The sequence below is a fragment of the Hypanus sabinus genome, chromosome 1, assembly GCF_030144855.1.
Source record: "Hypanus sabinus isolate sHypSab1 chromosome 1, sHypSab1.hap1, whole genome shotgun sequence".
In the NCBI taxonomy this organism is placed as follows: Eukaryota; Metazoa; Chordata; class Chondrichthyes; order Myliobatiformes; family Dasyatidae; genus Hypanus; species Hypanus sabinus.
The window spans coordinates 28,089,144-28,111,258 of NC_082706.1; the positions used below are offsets into that span (position 1 = coordinate 28,089,144).

The 22,115-nt window shown below is 41.9% G+C and overlaps 1 long non-coding RNA gene across 1 annotated transcript; it reads left to right on the plus strand.

Annotated features, from left to right (window-relative positions):
- The first annotated feature begins 9,113 nt into the window (after window positions 1–9,113).
- Window positions 9,114–13,852, plus strand: LOC132392235 (uncharacterized). Its single transcript, XR_009511458.1, has 3 exons — window positions 9,114–9,288; window positions 13,373–13,690; window positions 13,778–13,852. It is a non-coding gene; the product is annotated as an uncharacterized LOC132392235 (long non-coding RNA).
- Window positions 13,853–22,115: the final 8,263 nt, after the last annotated feature.

A 22,115-nucleotide genomic window follows, 5' to 3' on the forward strand; every position in this document is an offset into this window, starting at 1 on the left:
ATAGGGTGCAGGTTGAATCAAGAGTTAAAATTGGCATGTCGCAAAGGTAATGCTGCGGTTGTTAATGGGGGATTTCAGCATACAGGTAGACGGGAAAATCGGGTTGGTATTGGAGCCCATGAAAGGGAGTTTGTGGAGTGCCTCCGAGATGGATTCTTGAGCAGCTTGTACCGGAACCTACCAGGGAGAAGGCAATTCTGAATTTATGTGTAATAAACAGGATTTGATAAGGGAACTCGTGGTAGTGACCATAATATGATAAGTTTTAATCTACATTTGAGAAGGAGAAGGGAAAATCGGAAGTGTCAGTATTACAGTTGAGCAAAGGGGACTATGGAGCCATGCGGGAAGAGGTGGCCAAAGTTGACTGAAAAGATACTCTGGCAGGGATGACAGTGGAGCAACAATGGCAGATATTTCTGGAAACAATACAGAAGGTGTAGGATCAGTTCATTCCAAAGAGGAAGATAGATTCTATGGGGAGTAAGGGGCAACCGTGGCTGACAAGGAAAATCAAGGACAGTATAAAAATAAAAGAAAAGAAGAATAAAATAACAAAGATGAATTGGAAGCCAGGGGATTGGGAAACTTTTAAAGAGCAACAGAAGATAACTAAAAAGGCAATACGGGGAGAAAAGATGAGAACGAAGGTAAGCTATCAAGAATATAAAGCAAGATAGTCAAAGCTTCTTTAGGTATGTGAAGACGAAAAAGAAATAGTTAAGATCAAAATTGGGCCCTTGAAGACAGAAACGGATGAATTTATTATTGGGGAACAAGGAAATGGCAGGCAGATTGAACAGGTACGTTGGATCTGTCTTCACTAGGGAAGACACAAACAATCTCCCAGATGTATCAATGGCTAGAGGACCTAGGGTAACGGAGGAGCTGAAGGGAATTCACATTAGGTAGAAAATGGTGTAGGGTAGACTGATGGACTGAAGGCTGATAAATCCCCACGGCCGGATCGTCTGCATCCCAGGGTACTTAAGGAGGTGACTCTAGAAATCGTGGACGCATTGGTAATAATTTTCCAATGATCTATAGATTCAGGATCAATTACTGTGGATTGCAGTTTAGGTAATGTTATCCCACTTTTTAAGAAAGGAACGAGAGAGAAAACGGAATTATAGACCAGTTATCCTCACATCAGTGGTTCGGAAGATGCTGGAGTCAATTATAAAAGTTGAAATAGCGGCACATTTGGATAGCAGTAACAGGATCGGTCCGAGTCAGCATGGACTAACGAAGATGAAATCCCGCTTGACTAATCTTCTGGAAGTTTTTGAGGATGTAACTATGAAAATGGACGAGGGAAAACCAGTGGATACAATGTACCTGGACTTTCAGAGGACATTTGATAAGGTCCCACATGGGAGATTAGTGGGCCAAATTAGAGCAAATGGTACTGGGAGTAGGATACTGACATGGGTAGAAAATTGGTTGGCAGATAGGAAACAACGTGTAGGCATTAACAGGTCATTTTGAGAATGAAATGCAGTGACTAGTGGGATACCGCAATGCTTGGTTCGGGGACCGCAGCTATTTATAATATACATTAATGATTTAGATGAAGGGATTAGAAGTAACATTAGCAAATTTGCAGATGACACTAAGCTGTGTGGCAGTGGATAATGCAGGGTGACTTGGACAGGTGAGTGGGCAGATGCTTAGCAGATGCAGATTAATGTGGATAAATGTGAGGTTATCCACTTTAGAGGCAGGAACAGGAAGGGAGATTACTATCTTGATGGTGTCAAGTTAGGAAAATGGGAAGTATCTAGGTGTCCTCGTACATCAGGCACAGAAAGTAAGCAAGCAGGTACAGCAGGCAGTGAGGAAAGCTAATGGCATGTTGGCCTTCAGAACAAGATGAGTTCAGTATAGGAGCAAAGAGGTCCTTCTTGACTATTGTGTGCAGTTTTGGTCTCCAAATTTCAGGAAGGAAATTCTTGCTATTGAGAGAGGGCAGCTTAGGTCCACGAGGTTAATTCCCGGGATAGCGGAATTGTTATATGTTGAAACACTGGAGCGATTGGGCTTGTATACACTGGAATTTAGAAGGATGAGATGTTATCTAACTGACACATATAAGATTATTAACGGATTGGACACGCTATAGGCAGGAAACATGTTCCCGATGTTGGGCGAGTACAGAACCAGAAGCTACAGTTTAAGAATAAGGGGGTAGGGCATTCAGAACAGAGTTGAGGGAAAACATTTTCACTCAGAGAGTTGTGGATCTGTGGAATGCTCTGCCTCAGAAGGCAGTGGCCAATTCTCTGGTTGCTTTCAAGAAAGAGTTGGATAGAGCTCTTAAAGGTAGCGGAGTCAAGGATATGGGGAGAAGGCAGGAAAGGGGTGTTGATTGTGTATGATCAGCCATAATGACAGTGAATGGCGGCGCTGGCTCGAAGTGTCGAATGCCCTAATCCTGCACCTATTGTCTATTGTCTATTATCTACCGTTTATTTATCAACAGAATCTGATTAGAAGGCAGAATAGTGCTGTGAATGGGAAATTGTGTTTAACAGAACTTTGTAAGGTTTTTAAAAAAAGATTTAACAAAATGTGTAAATGAAGGTAGGTGATGTTGTACATGAGATTTCAGCAAAGGCATTGATGAGGTTCCACATGGCAGCCTGGTTTGAAAGATTCCCTTGTCCATTGTTCCCTCCCCACTAATCTCCCTCCTGGCAATTATCCTTGTAAGTGGAGGAAGTGAAGCACCTGTCCCTACATCTACCATACCCCATTCAGGGTCCCAAACAGTCCTTCAATACTTCAGCTGTGGGTATGCTGGCTTCATCTACTGTATTCAGTGCTTCCGATGTGTCCTGCTGTTTATCAGTAAGACCCGGCGTAGATCGGGTGTCCTTTTCAGCGAGAAGGTACACTCCGTTCTTCAAAAAAAAAGAGTGGTGTCTCCCAGCGGCCATCCATTTCAATTCTGCTTCCCATTCCCATTCTGCCATGAGCCTCTTCCTGCTGCCGTGATGAAGCCACACTCTGGATGGACGAATATTCCCTCATATTTTGTCTGGGTAGCCCCAACCTAACCCGATGGCATGAACATTGAATTTTTCGAACTTCCGCTAATGTGTTCTCCTCCCCTTTACTATTCGCCATTTCCAATACGCTCTCACACTTTATCCTCCTGCCTGCCTGTCACCTCTCTCGGATGATCCTCCCGCTTTGCTTTCTTCCATTGTCCTCTGTAATCAGCTTGCCCCTTTTTCTAGACCTGTATGCAGCCAATTTTCCAGCTCTTTACTTCACCGCTTCCCCCTACTGGTGGCTGCTATCTCATTGAGCTTTATCCTCCCCACACTTTCTTACCCTGAATCGTCATCTTTTTATCCCAGTCCCAATGAAAGGACGCCGCCCTAAGTGTGCACGAAACGTGGACTGTACTCTTTTCCATTGATGCTGCCTGGCCTGCTGGGTTTCTCCAGCATTTGGCGTGTATTGCTTGGATTTCCAGCATCCATAGATTTTCTCATGTTTATGATAAGACCTCATAATGTATTGGAGAAAAAAATGTTCTGGTTCAACGAGGCGAAGAACGTATCTGCATAGTATGTACCTTCAGTGCGTTACATTTCGATGAATTTTCCTGCAGAGGAACCGTTGTCAGGTAGCCATGTGGAGAAGTTGAAAAATCAACCAGTTTCTCAATTTTATTATTTAATCTGTTTTTATTGAGAGTAATTAACTGCCTTCAATTATTATTAAAACAGGGAAGAATGGACCACGCTTGGTTGATGGGAAGAGCAGATGCTCTGGCCGTGTGGAAGTCCTGCACGGAGGCCAGTGGGGGACACTTTGTGATGAATACTTTAGCCTGGAAGATGCTGCCGTGGTTTGTGAACATCTACAGTGCGGAGCAGTAAATGCAACTCCTAGAGGTGCTACCTTTAGCGAAGGAAAAGGACCATTGTGGAAGGATGACTACCGTTGTCTAGGGAACGAGACCCGATTAACTGATTGTCCAGTCTCAGCCTGGGGTCAGGTTAACTGTTCACATTGGAATGACGCTGGTCTCATCTGCTCTGGTGAGTCACAAAGAATGTCGGACAGAAAGTAACTACTCATTGGTCGTAGAAATTTTCACAAAGGTGATGTTTTAAATCATTTAACGATTTTGTTTTTTAGTTGTGATCACGTCTGTTTACGATTAAGACGATTGTTACAGCTCCTTAATTTTAAAAACACAGGCCATGAATCCATTTTAGATTTATTAGAACTAGACAGTGCTTTAGTATAGAGTGAATGATTCTGAAGTTAGAGTTTAATTGTGTATAAGACAATATATTTATTAGTATAGTAGTTTTTGGCACAATGTAAAATTACACAAATATAGGAATATATTATCTATGCAGAGACTACCTGGGATATAGATTTTAAAAATGAGTAGACAAAGGACAATAAGAAATAAAGGACCCCATTACAATTCGCTCTGGATGAACAGAGTCTGGCATTGTTACTTAGAACATAGAATATTACAGCAAAACACTATTCCTTCGGCGCATCATGTTTTGCCGACCACATTAACCTACTGTACTATCAGTCCAAACTTTCGCGACTGCACAACCATTCATAATTTTTCTATCATCCATGTCCCTACTGTATCTCCCTCTATTTGCACCAGTAGCAGGCCGTTCCGTGCACACTACTCGGCTCTCTGCGTAAGAAAAGCTCAGCTCTGATATCTTCCCTTTTCTTTCCTCGATTCGCCGTAAGGTTAATCCTGTATGTAATCGCCCCTTTGACCTTCGGGAAAAGTCTCTGTCTATCCACACTACATAAGGCTCTTACCATTTTTTACACCTCGATGAATTCCCAGCCTGGTCTGCTTCACTCAAAGAGGGAAAGAAAAACAGTCCCATTATGTTTTGTGTGTGCGAGGTCCTCCCCCTCACGTCTCCTAAACAGAAGCAGAAAAGCGCTCCTGGGATGCTTGAGTTTAATGTTCGGGAACAAAATAAAGAGATTTATGAAACAAATCAGTGCCAACAGCGTAGCTTTGACGGGGGATCAGAATACATAACACATTCAGTAGTTATCAATATGTTCGAAGTTAAAACAGTATACTTCATATTTCCAGTTCTGGAGATGAAGTGCAGAAAGCGTGTTTATAGCTGAAATGGACTGAAAAACTTTACTGATGTTGCTCGCAAGCTAAGTCACACGTGGGGACATTTGTGTATAAAACAAACTCCGCTGTAAAATCGGAAAAAAATATATGTTGAATACTCTCGATTGATATTAACTGTTTTATCTAACTTCTTCGATATCGTAGCTGAAAAGTGGTCTTTGAGACTGAGCGATGGAGGAGGCCGGTGCGATGGCCGATTGGAAGTTTATGATAATGGCACCTGGCATAGAGTGCAGGATAAAATTTGGAACCTCAATGATGCAAATGTTGTCTGTAGAGAACTGCGCTGCGGCTTCGCCACATCCGTGTACAACTCCTCAAGGTACAGAGAAACTGCACGGCCCATGCTGGTGACCGAAGTTCGATGTGATGGAAATGAGACGTATCTGCGAAACTGCAAAACTTCTTTCTTGCAAAGGTCTTCTGCTAACATCACGGGCGTTGGTGTCCGGTGTTCAGGTGAATATTGTCAAAAACGTGCCAATAATAGCTTGTAAACTGGTGTGGCCATTAATAATGCATCAAGAAATTCGGAATCATTCAGGCATACGGATCGGTATCTAGCCAGATGGGTGCAAATTTCCAAATTGAAGTATTTCAATTTTATACTACAATGAACCACGACCACAGCACCGCATACCCCACGTACACACAGCGCCTCCCAATACCACGGTCCATATACTCTACAGCATTTATAGATTTCAGAGGGTAAGTACAGGGTGAAAGCCCATTTTGCAGGCTGTATAGTTACGAGAATGAAGTTTCATATGTGTATATATATCTATTTATCTATCTATCTATCTATCTATCTATCTATCTATCTATCTATCTATCTATCTATCTATCTATCTATCTATATATAGGAAACTCTCAGACTGAACTCTCATTATGAGGTCATTCATTGAATATGGTGTGCTCTATTTTATACATTCGCTGACAATGAAAATATCATTTTGTTCAAGGGATGCTGGTTACAGCAATTAAAACGCAATCTATGGAAAAATATCAGTAGGTGGCAGCGCAGCAGTGATACTGTAGCGCGCAGAAACTGCATTAGTTTGGTTGTGAAACTATCCGTCTTTATGTGGTAACGCGTGCGCATTTCCACAGTCAATAGATGTGCGTTTATTACCCTCGTAAAGAGATGTCTGCTTGACTGCAGACAAAACAACAGTGAATGGACTGCGATGAGGGTTCATCTATTTGTATATTCATCAAAGAAAAACATTATATCCCAGAACACTTCTCCTATCGTGTAGACAACACCTCTAATACATACTCTCCAATACTCACTAGTGTGTGTGTGTGTGTGTGTGTGTGTGTGTGTGTGTGCGCGTGTGTGTGTGGGTGGCTGTGGTCTATGGAAACAATGACAGTAGGACGGGTATCAGACGGTGATGATGACTGGCAAATGAAAAGGTATCAGAGGGGACGGAGAACGGGGAACGGGGAATGGAGAAAGAGAGAATAGAGAGCGGCTGTTGGAGAAATTACCAGAAGTGGCAGGTATTTCTTCCGGGTTAAGGAGGGCGGAATTTTGATCACCTTGACGTTCATGGGGAATGCAGTTTTCGGATTAAACTTCGGATATTTCAGCCTGATGCTGCAGGTGCAAGATTTGCCAAGAAAAGAGCAACGAAACAGAATAGTTAAGCGGCTGATGTCTGGACTTATTTCACGGTAAATGACTTATGTTTAGAGGATCAAAACATGGGTCAATTGTGACGCTACGAATTTTCAGTGTTTATCCGATAATTGCCATTAGATTCACGTCGAGCGAAATTCTCAGAGATTTTCTTTGTATGCGTTTGTGTGCACTACTGCTTTAAAATGAAATATGATATAATTTGCTCATCCAGCCAGATGTGCATTGACAGTGCTGCACGGAATTCAATTATTTCGTATTTATGTTGCACAGATATAAGTTTTGTAGTCAAATATTTAATGTAATGCGATTTTGCAGTCATGCGACGATAATTGGGCTGATATAGTACAGTGATTTCCGAAATGGAGTACTGGTGGAGAAGTTGATCTGTGAGTGAATGTCCCGTTCAGAAAAAAATATAGATCAAAACTACTTCGAATACCAAGTGTTACCACCGTTTTCATACTTACCCAAAAAGCACATCTTCATTATGACGATATAATGAAATGGAGCTGTTACGTGAGACTTCATACGTCCCTTTAGCAAAGATCCTTCCTCTACCAGGGATGAGGTTCTTCTGGTTTATTTTGACATTTTCTTAGCACTGTTTTTATTCCATGTTGGAGGTTGGGTTTGTCCGTGACAGAGTTGCTTACGATACCATAGCAAAAGCATGCAAAAGCATAGCAAAAGCAAAAGCATTGAGAACCAAGTAGACAATCTGCTAATTAAACTCTGAAAATGTAAACGCTATTGATGTTCACCCCAAATAATTATATATAGTATTTGGATACTAGACAACGGTCAAATTTTGAGTTGGCCGTAGTAGCAGTAAGAGCACAGACGTTATTATTAATTGGGGAAACCAACAACAACAGCAACAACAACAAGAAAATCATCAAATGTATTGTGAAAAGTTGATATTTTCTGGTATGAACACAAGGAATAGAAGTTAATATTTACACTTAAAACAGCACTTGCAACATTTGAAATATATGTCAATTTAAACAATATTTGAAACTCCATCTTAATGAGGTATGGATGTAAATGGCTGGCAAGACACAAACGTCCCTGGAAAGTCACAGCAGTTGTGTGCACTACTCGTTGGGAAAGAAAAAAAAAACAAAGGAAGAGGCAGCCAAAAGAGCTAGCGATATGTTTGTTCATCAAAAGCAATCAGTTGCCTGTCTTTTTTTTCTCTCCAGAATTATGAGGATCTGGTTTGGCTGATGACTATCCTACGGATAATTTCCAACACTCAATTTCCACGATGGTCTTTGATCTGCTGTTTGATATGAATTATATTAATTGGCAAAGTCTATCATTCATTATTCAGTAGAGTTTACACCGGAACCCTATCTGCACGATTAACGAAGCACTCACATAACATCCCTGAAAATACAGATAACAATGATGTATCACAATCTAAAAAATGATGTAGTTCTGTTGTAGACTGATTGAGTTCCTGTATATGTGAAGACATCATGCCGAGTAAGACACGAGTCTATGAACATCAGTTCCTTATCAATTCCTGGCAGAATGTTACTAATTGGATCACCCCATACTTGATATTGTGATTGGACAGCCGTAGATCTTGGGCAGGAGGTACAGTGGTAATATTCTCTCCTCCCAGCGATATGGTCCAAAGCTCTTTCCACTGCTTTGGAAGAGGAATACATCCTTCAAGTTACAGGGAACCACTCTGATATCGACCATGCTTCAGACAGTGAAAATGTCAGATTAGAAGAAATACCACCAGCCAACCCCCCACCACCCTCCGGCAGAGTAAAGTGGCAAATGCCTGCCACCATGATTGATCTATGGTACTACATGCGGTACAATGGTGAAAGAGAAGCTCCACCTGGGACATTGAATGCCCAACGTTCTATGCAGGGCGTAAATGTGAAGTGCCATAACCTGGTTCAGACAAAAACCAGTGACTGTGCGCGCAGTTCAGTCGAACGATCAAATCCGCGCTGCAGCCTTACTAAATTCTTACAAACTTTTGGTTTTGAATTTATACTTCAGCAACTTCAACTTCCAACATGCTGTGAAATGATTCCACAATTATTTTCAAACCTTAATATCTGAAGAAGTTTCATAAATGAAAACGAGGTGATGAGCTCAATTTGTAATGCAATGAGTAACCTTGTATGTTTCTGTTCAACAGACCACATGCAGTTAAGGCTATTCGGAAGTGAAGATGCATGTGCTGGAAGACTGGAGGTTTATTACAATGGATCCTGGGGAACAGTCTGTGATGACTCCTGGGATCTGGTTAATGCTAACGTGGTATGTAGGCAACTAAGGTGTGGTTATGCTTTGGAGAAAAAAAAAACTCCGAACTGTGGACGAAGCACTGGAGAAATTTGGTTGGATGAAGTGAGATGTTCGGGTAATGAAAAGTATCTCTGGACATGTCCTTCGGCGCTGTGGGGCTATCATGACTGCAGCCATAAAGAAGATGTGACAGTGGAGTGTTCCGGTAAGCGTAATTACACTATGCCGATTTTCTGCAATGTGGTATTGGAGTCTTCACTTTGGAGACGTGTTAAACGATTTATAGCACACATTCGGGTCATTGAAACGTAAACACAGAAACATAGAAATCTCAGAATCAGAATCAGACTCTAATCGCCAAGTACCTTGTGCACATACAAGGAATTTACTTCCGGCAGATATTGCCTCTCTGCTCATAACAATAATAATGATAAATAAAAAATGAAAATATAGATTATACATACAAGTAGTGCAATCCAAGTAATAGTTAGCCGACAGTTAACCGGCAGTTAACTGTTCTGCAAAGTGACCGCAGTAGGGAAAAAACTTCTCCAGTGCCTATTAGTCTTAGTCTGGAGGGATCTGAAGCGCCTACCAGACGGAAGCAGTTCAAACAGTCCATGAAATCTATAGCACTTTACAGGCCTTTCGGCCCACACTGTTGCGCCGACCGTGTAAACTACTCAAGAAACTGCCAACAATATCCCTACCAAATAGCCTATATTTTTCTAAGCTCCATGTACCTATCTCGACCACCGACACTGGCACTGATTTCCACGCGTCCGCCACTAAAACACAGACAATACTGTTGCAGTAAGAGGCGAGTGGGTATAAAAAATAAGTTGATGCGGAACAGCCATTTTGATTATTAGGGGGACCATACAGGAGTCTCTTAAAATATTCAGTCCTTTCCTCTCCACCACTTCCGCCGGCAGCCCATTCTACACACTCACCACCCTGCGTAAAAAAAAACTTACCCCTGATATCTCCTTTGTATCTACTTCCAAGCAACGTAAAACAGTGCCCTCTGCAAGTAGCCATTTCAGACCTGGGAAAAAGCATTTGACGATCCAGACGATCAATCCCTCTCATCATCTTATGCACTGTAACTCTATCAGGTCACCTCTCATCCTCTGTCGCTACAATGAGAAAAGGCGGAGTTCAGTCAATCTATTCTCATAAGGCATGCTCCCCAATCAAGACAACATACTTGTAAATCTCCACAGCAGCCTTTCTATGATTTCCACGTCCTTCCTGTGGTGCTGCGACCAGAATTGAGCACAGCACTCCAAGTGGGGTCTGACTAGTGTCCTATATAGGTGTAACATTGCCTCTCGACTCTTAAATTTAATCCCACGATTGATGAAAGCCAATGCACCGTATGCCTTCTTAACCACAGAGCTGTGTAACAGTTTTGAGTGTCCTATGGAGTCGGACCCCAGAATCCCTCCGATCCTCCATACTACCGAGAATCTTACCATTGATACTATATTCTGCCATCATATTTGACCTACCGAAATGAACCACCTCACACTTATCCGGACTGAACTCCATCTGTCACTTCTCAGCCCTGTTTTGCGTCCTATCAATGTCCCGTTGGATTCTCTGACAGCCCTCCACAAAGACATCCATAACATCCCCATAACAACCCCAACATTTGTGTCATCAGCAAATTTACTAAGAGAACCCAGCACTTACTCATCCAGGTCATTTATTAAGATCACAAAGAGTAGGGGTCCCAGAGCAGATCCCTGAGGCACAGCATTGGTCACCGTCCTCCATGCAGTATATGGCCCGTGTACAACCACAGTTTGTCTTCAGAGGGCAAGGTTCTAGATCCACAAAACAATGTCCCCTTGGATCCCATGCCTTATTACTTTTTCAATAAGCCTTGACTAAGGTACCTTACTAAATGGCTTACTTAAATCCATATACACTGCATGTACGGCTCTAACTTCACCGATGTGTTTAGTCAAACCCTCAAAAGATTCAACCAGTCTCGTAAGACACTAGCTGCTTTTGACAATCCCCAATCATATTACGCCTAACGACATGTTCATAAATCCTGCCTCTCAGGATATTCTCCATCAGATTACCAAATACTGAAACATGACTGACTGGCCTATAGTTTCCTGGGCTATCCCTACTCCCATTCTTGTATCAAGGGACAATATCTGCAGTTACCAGTCCTCCGCAACCTCTCCCCTCCTCATTGATGATACAATGATAACTGCCAGAGGCTCTGAAATATCCTCCCTCGCTTCCCACAGAAGCCTGGGGTAAATCACCTACGGTCCCGGTGAATGATCAAACTTGAAGCTTTCCGAAAGCTCCAGCACATCGTCTCTCTTAATATCAGCATGCGCAAGCTTTTCTGTCTCCTGCAAGTCATCACTACAATCACCAAGATCCTTTTCCTTTGTGAAAACTGAAGTAAAGTGTTCATTAAGTACCTCTGCTATATCTTCCGGTTCCATACATACTTCCCCACAGTCACACTTTATAGGTCCTATTCTTTCACGTCTTATCCTCTTGCTCTTCAGATACTGGTGGAATGCTTTGGGATTTTCCAGAATACTGCCCATCCAGGTCTTCTCATGGCCCCTTCTGGCTCTCCTAATTTTCTTCTTAAGATCCTTCCTAATAGCCTTATGTTAGGAGGCATGGGTTCCAAAGGGACATTACTTTGTGGATCGAGAACTGGCTTGAAATGTTAGAGATCTTCTAGATCTCTAACATTACCTAGCTCTCTGAAACTTTTGTAAGCTTTTCTTTTCTTCTTGTCTAGATTTATTTTAACCTTTGTACACCAAGGTTCCTGTACCCTACCATAACTTCCCTGTCTCATTGGAACGTACCTGTGCAGAACTCGACACAAGTATCCCCTGAACGTTTGCCACATTTCTTCCATTCTTTTCCTTGAGAATATCTGTTTCCAATTTAAGCTACCAATTTCCTCCTTGATAGTCTCGTAATTCTCCTAACTCCAATTAAAAATTTTTCCCAACTTATCTGTTCCTATCTCACTCCAATGCTATTGTAAAGGAGACAGAATTATGATCACTATCTCTAAAATGCTCTTCCACTGAGAGATCTAACACCTGAGCAGATTCTTTCCCCAATAACAAATCAAGTACAGCCTCTCCTCTTGTAGGAATTTCTACATCTTGTGTCAATAAACTTCCCTGAGAACACCTAACAAACTCCAACCTATCTAAACCCCTTGCTCCAGGGAGATGTCAATCGACTTCTGGGAACGTAAAATCTCCCATCACATCAGTTCTGATATTATTACACCTTTTCAGGATCTGTTTCTCTATCTGATCCACGATGCTCCTGTCACTATTGGGCGGCCTATAAGAAACACCCAGTAAAGTTATTTTACACTTCCCGTTCCTAACCTCTACCCACAGAGACTCCATAGACTATCCCTCCAGGGTGTCCATCTTTTCTGCAACCGAGGCACTGAACTGACCAACAGTGCCACGCCCCCACCTCTTTTGCCTCCCTCCCTGTCCTTTCTGAAGCATCTAAACCTGATACTTGAAGTACCCATTACTGTCCTTGAGCCATCCAAGTCTCTGTAATTAACACCACATCATATTTCCAAGTACTGATCCACGCTCTAAGCTCATCGCATTGTTCACAACACTCTTTGCGTTAAAATAAACGCATCGCAAACCTTCGATCTGAGCGCGTTCCTTCTCTATCACCTGCCTATCCTCCCTCTTGCACTGTCTACAAGCTTTCTCTATTCGTGACCTAACCTCCTCTTACTCAGTCTCTTCATTTCGGTTCCCCTCACCCTAGCACTTCTAGTTTGAACTTTCCCCTAAAGCCTTAGCAAACCTCCCCGCCAGGTTATTGGTCCTCATTGGATTTAGGGGCAACCCGTCCTGTTTGTTACTGGTCATACCTGTCCGAAAGGAGGTCCCAATGAACTAGAAATCACAATCCCTGCCCCCTGCTCCAAACCCTCAGCCACACATTTGTCCTCCAACTCATTGTATTCATATGCTCAATGTCACGTGGCACAGACAGTAATCCCGAGATTAATACCTTTCAGGTCCTGCTTCTCAACTTCTTTCTTAACACCCTGTAGTCTGTTGTTCCCTGATTTCCTTACCTGTCCACACGTTACGTTCCCTTATGAGTGTTTCTTGCGATTTCAGTTGTTTTGAGGTATCGCAAATATCTATCTCGTGCCTTTTTTATTTATAAAAACAAGTAAAGTTTTCTACCGTACGAAAATATTATTAGTACGTTTGCATTAACTACTTTGTTATCAGAACACAAAGAGATGCGCCTTGTGAAAGGAAAACACAGCTGCGAAGGGAGAGTGGAAGTGCGGTACCATGGGAGATGGGGAACAGTTTGTTCCGAAGAACTGGATAGTGAAGCTGCGAATGTGATCTGCAAGCAAATGAACTGCGGAACCTTGGAATCTATCGACTATTACTCCCAGAAATACGAAAAAGGATCTGATCCAATATGGCTGGATGGAATAAAATGTCTCTCGTACGAGTCGACTCTTTGGCAGTGTCATGCAAAACCTTGGGGGAAACACGACTGTCAATATAACTCACATGCAGGTGTTGAATGTAAAGGTAAAAGATGGAACACATTATATGGCGATTTGTATTCTAAACATCGTTGTTAAAAATAAATAGACAACATTTTTCTCTTCTCATCAGAGGCCAAAAAACCGGACCGGTCCAGTGTAAAGGTTTGCGAAGCACGCAATATATCTCAACCTGTTTATGCAGCAGGTGATCTAAACTACAAGTTGCAATATCATTTTAAATTCCATTTCGAAGTTATGATTAATGCAACATCAGTGTTTTCTTCTGCATTAGAACCAACGTTGCGCGTTTCTGGCGGCAACGCCAATTGCTCTGGAAGGTTGGAGATAAAGTTCAATAATATCTGGGGCACGATATGTGATGATTCCTGGGATCAGGCCGATGCCAATGTGGCGTGCAGGCAGTTGGGTTGTGGCTCTGCCCTTTTGACTGGAGTGCCGGATAAAATTATCCAGGACGTCGGCGATCTTTGGTTGGACGAAGTGAAATGCAAAGGAAGTGAATCTTTCCTGTCCAGTTGTCCTTCCTCTCCACTCGGTCAGCATGACTGTGATCATAAGGAAGATGTCTTTGTTGTTTGTTCAGGTAGGTGTCCTTGGACAATTTCCACGTTATATTCAACTGATTTGTAAACATCGTAATCATAAACAATTGAGAAAGAAAATCTTAAGAAGACGAATTTGTTAATGTTTGTTCAAAAATTCTTTTCACAACAGAGTCCGCACCTCCCACTGGTCCAATCGGTTCAGGTATTTAATATTATGGCATTTTTCCTTTATTCGATCTCGAATCTTGTTTAATTAGATTTTTAATTCGGTATTTAGATCTGAAAAGGACTGATTTTCCGTTCTTATAGACAGACAGACACAGGTACTTTATTGATCCCGAGGGAAATTAGGTTCTGTTACAACGGCACCAACCAGGAATAGTGAAGAAATATAACATTATAAAACCATAGATAAATAAATAATAAGATAATCATGCCATGTGGAATTAAATCCAGGAGCAGCCTATTGGCACAGGATGTTTGACACTCCGAGGGAGGAGTTGTTAAGTTTGATGGCCACAGGTAGGAATGACTTCCTATGACGCTCAGTGTTACATCTCGGTGGAATGATTCTCTGGCTGAATGTACTCCTGTGCCTAACCAGTACATTACGGACTGAATGGGAGTTATTGTCCAGGAAAGCATGCAACTTGGACAGCATCCACCTTTCAGACACCACCGTCAGAGAGTCCGGTTCCACTGCCACAACATCACTGGCCTTCTGAATAAGTCTGTTGTTTCTGTTGGTGTCTGCTACCTTTAGCGTGCTGCCCCAGCACACAACAGCAAACATGATAGCAATGGCCACCACAACCTCGTAGAACATCCACAGCATAGTCCGTCAGATGTTAAAGGACCTCAGTGTCCTCAGGAAGTAGAGACGGCTCTGACCCTTCTTGTAGACAGCCTCAGCGTTCTTTGACCAGTCCAGTTATTGTCCGTTCGTATCCTCAGGTATTTCTAATCCACCACCATGTCCACACTGACCCCTTGAATGGAAATAGGGATCACTGTTGCCTTAGCCCTCCTCAGGTCCACCACTATCTCCGTAGTCTTTTTCACATTAAGTTTCAGATGATTCTGGTTGCACCATGTGACGAAGTTTCCCACAGGGTATCCTTTGTTAATTACAAAGGATATCCGGAGCGGTTAACATTTCTGCTGTAATCTTAAATGCCGAAGCAACTGTTTGGATCAGGATGTTGTAAAATTCTTAAAACTAATATATCCAACTCCTGCCAAATATATCGGGGAGATTACCTTATCTGAATATCGGGTGAATTGACTCTTTATTGAGTATACAGAAAGTACCTTCAAATGAGTTCTAACTGAAACGTTGACGAATTTCCACTATGTATTAGGAAAATCTTAGCTGATGTTTGTGTGGATAGTTACAAATAATACATATAATTTGTTGGATGAATATCATCTGCGACTTGGAGAATAAGCGCATATAAGTCCTTGATATGTTAATGCTGAAGCATTTGCTATTTTCTAAGTTCGTGCTGAAATCATCGAGATGAGTCATATCCAGTGAATTTCATATCAGCATTGCACTTCCAAGCAAATCCGTCACCATATTCCGGACGTTGCGAGGTAACAACTCCCTCGAAAAGTATATCGTTGGAATCCGACCAAAAGACTCGTAATCGAACCACCAATGTTCCACAACTCTGTCTTCTCTTTCCCTATCGTACTCCTTGCAAGTTCACTGCTGCGTGGCCACATAATGCTCTACTCCCTTTACATGTTTGCACAACATGCCACCATAAAAAGCCATATCACAATAACGAGGTGTAGGTGTACAGGAAGGAGAAAGGAGGCTAAGTGATATCGGGTCATTAAAACCGTTCCCTCAAGTTCAGCAAAACAAAAAAGGGTATTTGTGACTGCAGAGATGAGTTTTATTTAATTCAACAATATTGATTATGAGTGCGTGGGAAGTGTCAGTAGTGTATCAAGCTCTAACCATGCAGACAGGACGGATCAGAAAGCTCAGAAACCTCTATTTTAGCAGGAAGTAAAAAAAAACATTTACACATCTCTATCGGCCTTTACCAGTTGTTAATGAAGCACCATAGAACGTATCCTATCCAGATACATAAGGGTTTGCTATGGCACCGCCCTACATGGCATGGAAAAACTATAAATGCTCAGCAGATCTGGGAAACCAGCATTCCCTCTATGACCTATTGACTTAACTTCGGACTGCCACAGTAAATTAGGCTGCATAATCAAAGCCCCGAACCAGCTCAGGAATTCTCTGATTCATTCTTTCAAAATGACAGAAGTTGCAAAAGCCTGAAAGCAGAATGCAAAATAGCTTCCAGCACGCTTGTATGAGCCTATTAAATTGATGCTTCGTAGAAAACTATCTACTCTTCGTTCTCCCAATTAACTTCGTTATGATCTTGCTCTTTATTGTATAACTGCACGTTATTTTCTCTACAGCAGTACCTGTTTTTCTGCATTCCGTTCTTCTTTGATCTTCCCCCTCACCACGTAATTATGTTAAGTGCACGAACAGTATGTAATAAACACTTTTCACGATATTTTGATACACGTGGCAACAATAAACAAATTCTCATTCGAATTCCGAAATGTTCGCTTTTAGCTAGTTAGTTCCTGTGCCGAATGAATTGAATAATCGGCGCATACCTTTCCACTTCCTGTGAAATAGGAGGGGTGATTGATAATTTCGTGGCCTAAGGTAGAAAGAGGCAAATTTCGAAAACATAGTCACTTATTTTTCCTACATTTGCACACTTACTCAACCGATCGTGGAGCAGACGGATCGCGTCTTGTAGAAGTCGGCGTCTTGGACCTCCAGAAGTGGTAAAAAGCATGGGTGATTGATAGATTCGTGGCCTGTAGATGAGGTGAGTTATTAAATTCAAATATCTGCATTTCACTCAAAAAGTTGAACTGCAGGTGCATGTAACGAGGGCTGTATAGATCAATTCCTCCAAACGTAGGCCACGAACATCAATCACTCCTGTGCAGACCACCTGGGGGTCCAAGCCGCTATCGTTACATGCACGTGCAGTTCAACTCTTTTAGTGATAATGCAGACAGTTTGAAGTTAATAACTGATCTCCTTCTACCTTAGGCCACGAACGTGTCAATCACACCCCTAGCCCCCCCCCCCCCCCTCGCCCCCTACCGTGGACCACTTCTGCAAAGAAGCGATTCTTATTCACCACGGCCGCTGGACTCAGTGTGTACATGCAGGAGGGGACTATGTTGAAAAAATAAATATGCAGGGTTTTCTAAAATTGACTCATTCTACCTTAGGCCACGAAATTATCAATCACTCCTCATAGTCTGACTGACCCATCATCGAGGTAGGCTGTTAGTCTGGCTTGTGTGGAATCATATTTTGCATTAAGCACTGCTTTACGCTGTCGGTTAAAATGTGTCATTCATGGCATAACTGCAGCTTGCAGTCATCTCCTGTATTTATCGCATTCCAGCACGGAGAGATGTCGGTGCTTCATCGAGCACCTTGGCCCGCATATTTGCAGTGCAGTGATCAAGACTGACATGAAAACGAACTAGATATTAAATGCTTCGAAAGCTGAGTTTGAATGCTACTCCAAGAATCCTTATTCCTCTGAAAACTAGAGACACCCCCGACCCCCGCCTACATATGTGTATTTCTAACTCACGGGTACATTATGGAGGCTGATTGTGATCATTCAAGTCATTCAACTTGATTGCAAGACTTGTTGATCTCAGGGATATTCCTAACTATTTGACATCAAATAGTTCAAAATGTAGGAAAACACAGTGATACTAAAGATTGACGAACATTAAACATCGATTTTTCTGATAGGATGAGATTTCCTTTAGTCTAGAAAGGACGTTGCTGACTTTGAGAGGTAATTTTTCAATTGGAGGATTGATTGAGAGTCATTCCACTGTTTATTATTATGGGGGAAACAAATGGCGCGCAGCGTCGTGAGGATAGAATGGCTTGAGACGTACCTTCAACACAAATTGTTCGCTGCATTGAGTTAACAGAACATCATGTTTACAAGCAGTTATCGACCGCCCATGACCTACTAATGGGGCAACTGACATTTCAACAGATGAGGAAAAGGGGGAAACGCTTCGAGCCCATATAATGTGCTTTGTACTGTGAATTCAGTGCTGTAATTCCAATACTTTGATGTCTTCAGTTTCTGAGAATCTCGAGTTGCGAACATGGATGTTTGTGGTTGAACGGTGTTGGAATATGCATGAATAATGGAAAACCAGGAGCAACCTCAGAGCAATGGACATGATTGTCAAGATTAATACCATTCTTGCTGATATAACTTTTCTCTTTATTCATTTGTCCATGACATCCATCGGACTCCGTGTGTGCATGCTGTTTCTTTTCACAGCAGAAATTTAAGCTCCAATTCTGTAACCCTTGGCAATAGCTCTATTACCCATAATGTAACTGCTCATTGCCGTCATGTTTTGAGCAGATTATTCTGACTTTAAACAGATTATCCTGTTCGACTCCTAGCATATATTTCAGAACTGTTGTCTTCCACCTCAAAGATATCCACCAATGGATTCCATTTTTAAGAATCTTCTCCATAATTCTCTCATTGTAGCATTTGCTTCTTTTGACTTTTCCATGTTCAACGCCGATGACGTACTTTGTAATGTTTACTCTGTTCCGTTCTATCGTGTCCTTTTGCAAGCTTTTTCTTCTCTACCGTCAAAACCCATAATTATTACTTCTGTTGTTTTACACGACGTATTTGACATCTTTATATAAATCTAATTCTATGAGTAATTCCGTATTATGTAGACTTACTTCGTAATTAAAATAAGCATTTCTCTTTGTGAATGTCTAAACCTTAAAATTAAAGCGTCTGTTTTAATTTACCTACTGAATTTCTGTTTAAGTATTGGAAAACAGGTTCTCCTCCATCTTCTTTGCTGTCTGCGTGACGTTTGGAATCGTTGTCGTGGGCGAGTTATTCACAATGATAGTGATAAAGCGGAGAAGAGGCAAGATTCAAGCTTTAAATTTAATTATTATTGCTCGGAATAATATTTCAAATTTTGTTGAGTAGTTGTTGTCTTTCTACAGACTGTCGCGATATTATCCGATACTATAGGGATGGTATCCTCTCTTGTATAGTAATAATAATCAGCGTTTCATCAGTTTCTATGTAGTTTACCAAATGTGCGGAACATCAATTGGCATATGTTTTATGTATCTAAGTAAGCCCTGTATTTAGTGTTACTGCAATAAGTCTATGTTTACATGTCACCCTGAGGCTCGCCTAGCTCGTGCTCGTCTCGGGGAAACAGGCTTTGGCCCCGCCAAACTGGGAAATCACTATTGTCTGGATGCTGTGTAATGCAGCGCCCGGTTACAAACCCACAGTGCAAAACATAAGACAGTATACCATATGCAACTGAATCATCGAACCTTATGAATCTTAATTTGAATTTGGTTTAGTAATGAAAATAAAAAAAGGCCCCAATTCAAAGAAAAGTCAAAGATTCTCGTTGGAGTTCACTCAGTAGACATTCTGCCACATTCGGACCACTCCGTCCGGTGGTCCACTAGCTCTCTCCACACGTGTCTTCCCTCTTCATCCCTCCCGAACAAAAGATCTCGAAAAAGATAAATCACAATACAGAGCAACAATGTCCGATTGGATAAGATGGATACCACAGACCTGTTATCTCCAGCCATAACCCAGGCATTGTTGTTATAGAGAAACGGTTACCTCAGCAGTGAACATAACACAGAAGCCATTATATTAGCAGTGAATACTAACAGCGCGTTACAAACAGATTTTATGAATGATACTGACAGAATTTTCAAAGTTCCCGTACATCAGCTGTCATATATGACTGATTTCCCATTTTAATTTTAATAACGAGATTAATTCTTCAGTTTGTAACTTTAAATGCACATGAATTTCGGAATTCTCACTTCAACAGACGCAGAGTTTGCAGGCAGAGCTTCATCTGATATTTTTTACCAAGCAATTTATGAAGAAATTGAGAATACACCCTTCAGCAAGAATTTGAACGATGCACACGGTTCAGGTATGCCTTGCTTCTTTCATTTACTTTTCAGGTGCTAAGGACCGTATCTACCCATTACGACAGTAGAAGTCGAGAACTGTCAGTTCAAGATACCAAAAGATACTTCAAAGTTGAAAGGAAAGGACATTAGAGAAATATAGAAATAAAGACCTGATAACAATATATGTGTGGGTCAATATCAGAGTGGGAAATTCGGACTCTGGCACAGGGTGATAATGGCGAAGAGAAGAGAAGGCTCTACGTTTTCAAAAAGAAATTAAATCGTCTTACTTTCTTTCTTCTTGCACAACTAGAGTAGTGTGGAGGCCGGGTAAATTAGTGCAATGTTCCTCTTCCGGGATGGTGCAAGGCAGAGAGAGCTTTATTGTCCGCAGATCCTGCACTTGTAAGAAGTGCAGCAAGCTGCAGTATCCCACAGACCGTGTTAAGGAACTGGAGCTGAAACTGGATGAATTCCCGATTGTTCGGAAGGCTGAGGGGCTGATCGACAGGACTTACATGTAGGTCGTTACAATTATGGGGCAGGACACAGGACACAGTAAATGGGATGGTTAGCCACTGCAGGGTTCCCCCGCGGCTGCTCCCCTGAACAACAATTATTCTGCTTTGCACACGTTCGGCGGGATTGATCATTTAAGGGAAAGGTAGACTGGTCAGTTCTCTGGCAGTTAGTGCGGATCTGTGGCTTAGAAAGGAAGGGAGAAGAAGATGCGTGCTGCACTGCTAGTAGATTCATTTTGTTAAGTGATCAGTCAGATGTTTCTGTCCAGTTGAAAGATATTGTCATTTCTCAAAGGACAGGATCATGGAAAGCTCCGATCAGCTCCGAATAATTATTAAGTGGGAAGTGGGAGAGACGTAGGTTGTGGTCCACGTCGGTAATGTTAAGAAGGGTGATCACTTCCTCCAAACGGAGCTCACGGAATTAGGAAATTAGTTAAAAGACTGGAATTCCAAGGTTGTGGGTCAGCACCTCAAGGACAACTTTGTTTTTTTTTGTGTGTGATATCTTCCGAGTCGCCGTCTGTGATTTTGTTTTTATTATTGCAATGAGCTCGTGTTTGTTTTCATGCTCCATGTGCTCTTGTCTCCGCTGGTGCTCTATTCTGGCACCTGTATTACGGAGGACTCCGCTTCTCTCATGTTTCTCATTAGTAACTCTTTTGCTGACAATTCTCTCTGATAGTTCTCTACGTACCACCTGCCTCTCGCTTGATTGCTCAGTGTATTTTAGTTCTGTGTGTTCACATATTTGCTGCAAGATTGTGCCAGTGTTTTTTTTTTCTCTGAGCCTTCCAGCATTAGTATCCGTTCTCTGTGCATCTTGAATATCGACTCTTCCTGTTTCCCGATTCTGGTTTTTGGATTTCTCTGGATGTTTCGATCTCTGCCTGAACTTTGGGGCTGACTTTGTTTCACCTCGGGACTTGTCGCTCAATTAATATCACTGTGTGCACACTTCTGGGTCTGCGATTGGTTCGCTGCTCCAGCGTCCTGACAGTTGTGATCTTAGGATTGTTCGCCGTGACACCTGCCAGTAAGACAATAAATATGAAGATTATACCGAAGGAACTGTTTGATACTGCTGCACGGTGTTGACCTGGTGGTGAATAAATTAAATTGCAGGCTGAAACGAACCTACAAAATCAGAAGTCGAGAGACTGAGCATGTATAATAGTTGTGTATACTTAAATGAACAAATTATGGTAGGAAACGCTTTTGAGCTTCGGACATGTATTAGAACCAAGAGGGTATGACATTATTATCGTGATTGAAACCTGGTTGCAGAAGTGACAGGAGAGGCAGCGCAATTTCCCAATGTTTTATTGCAAGAGA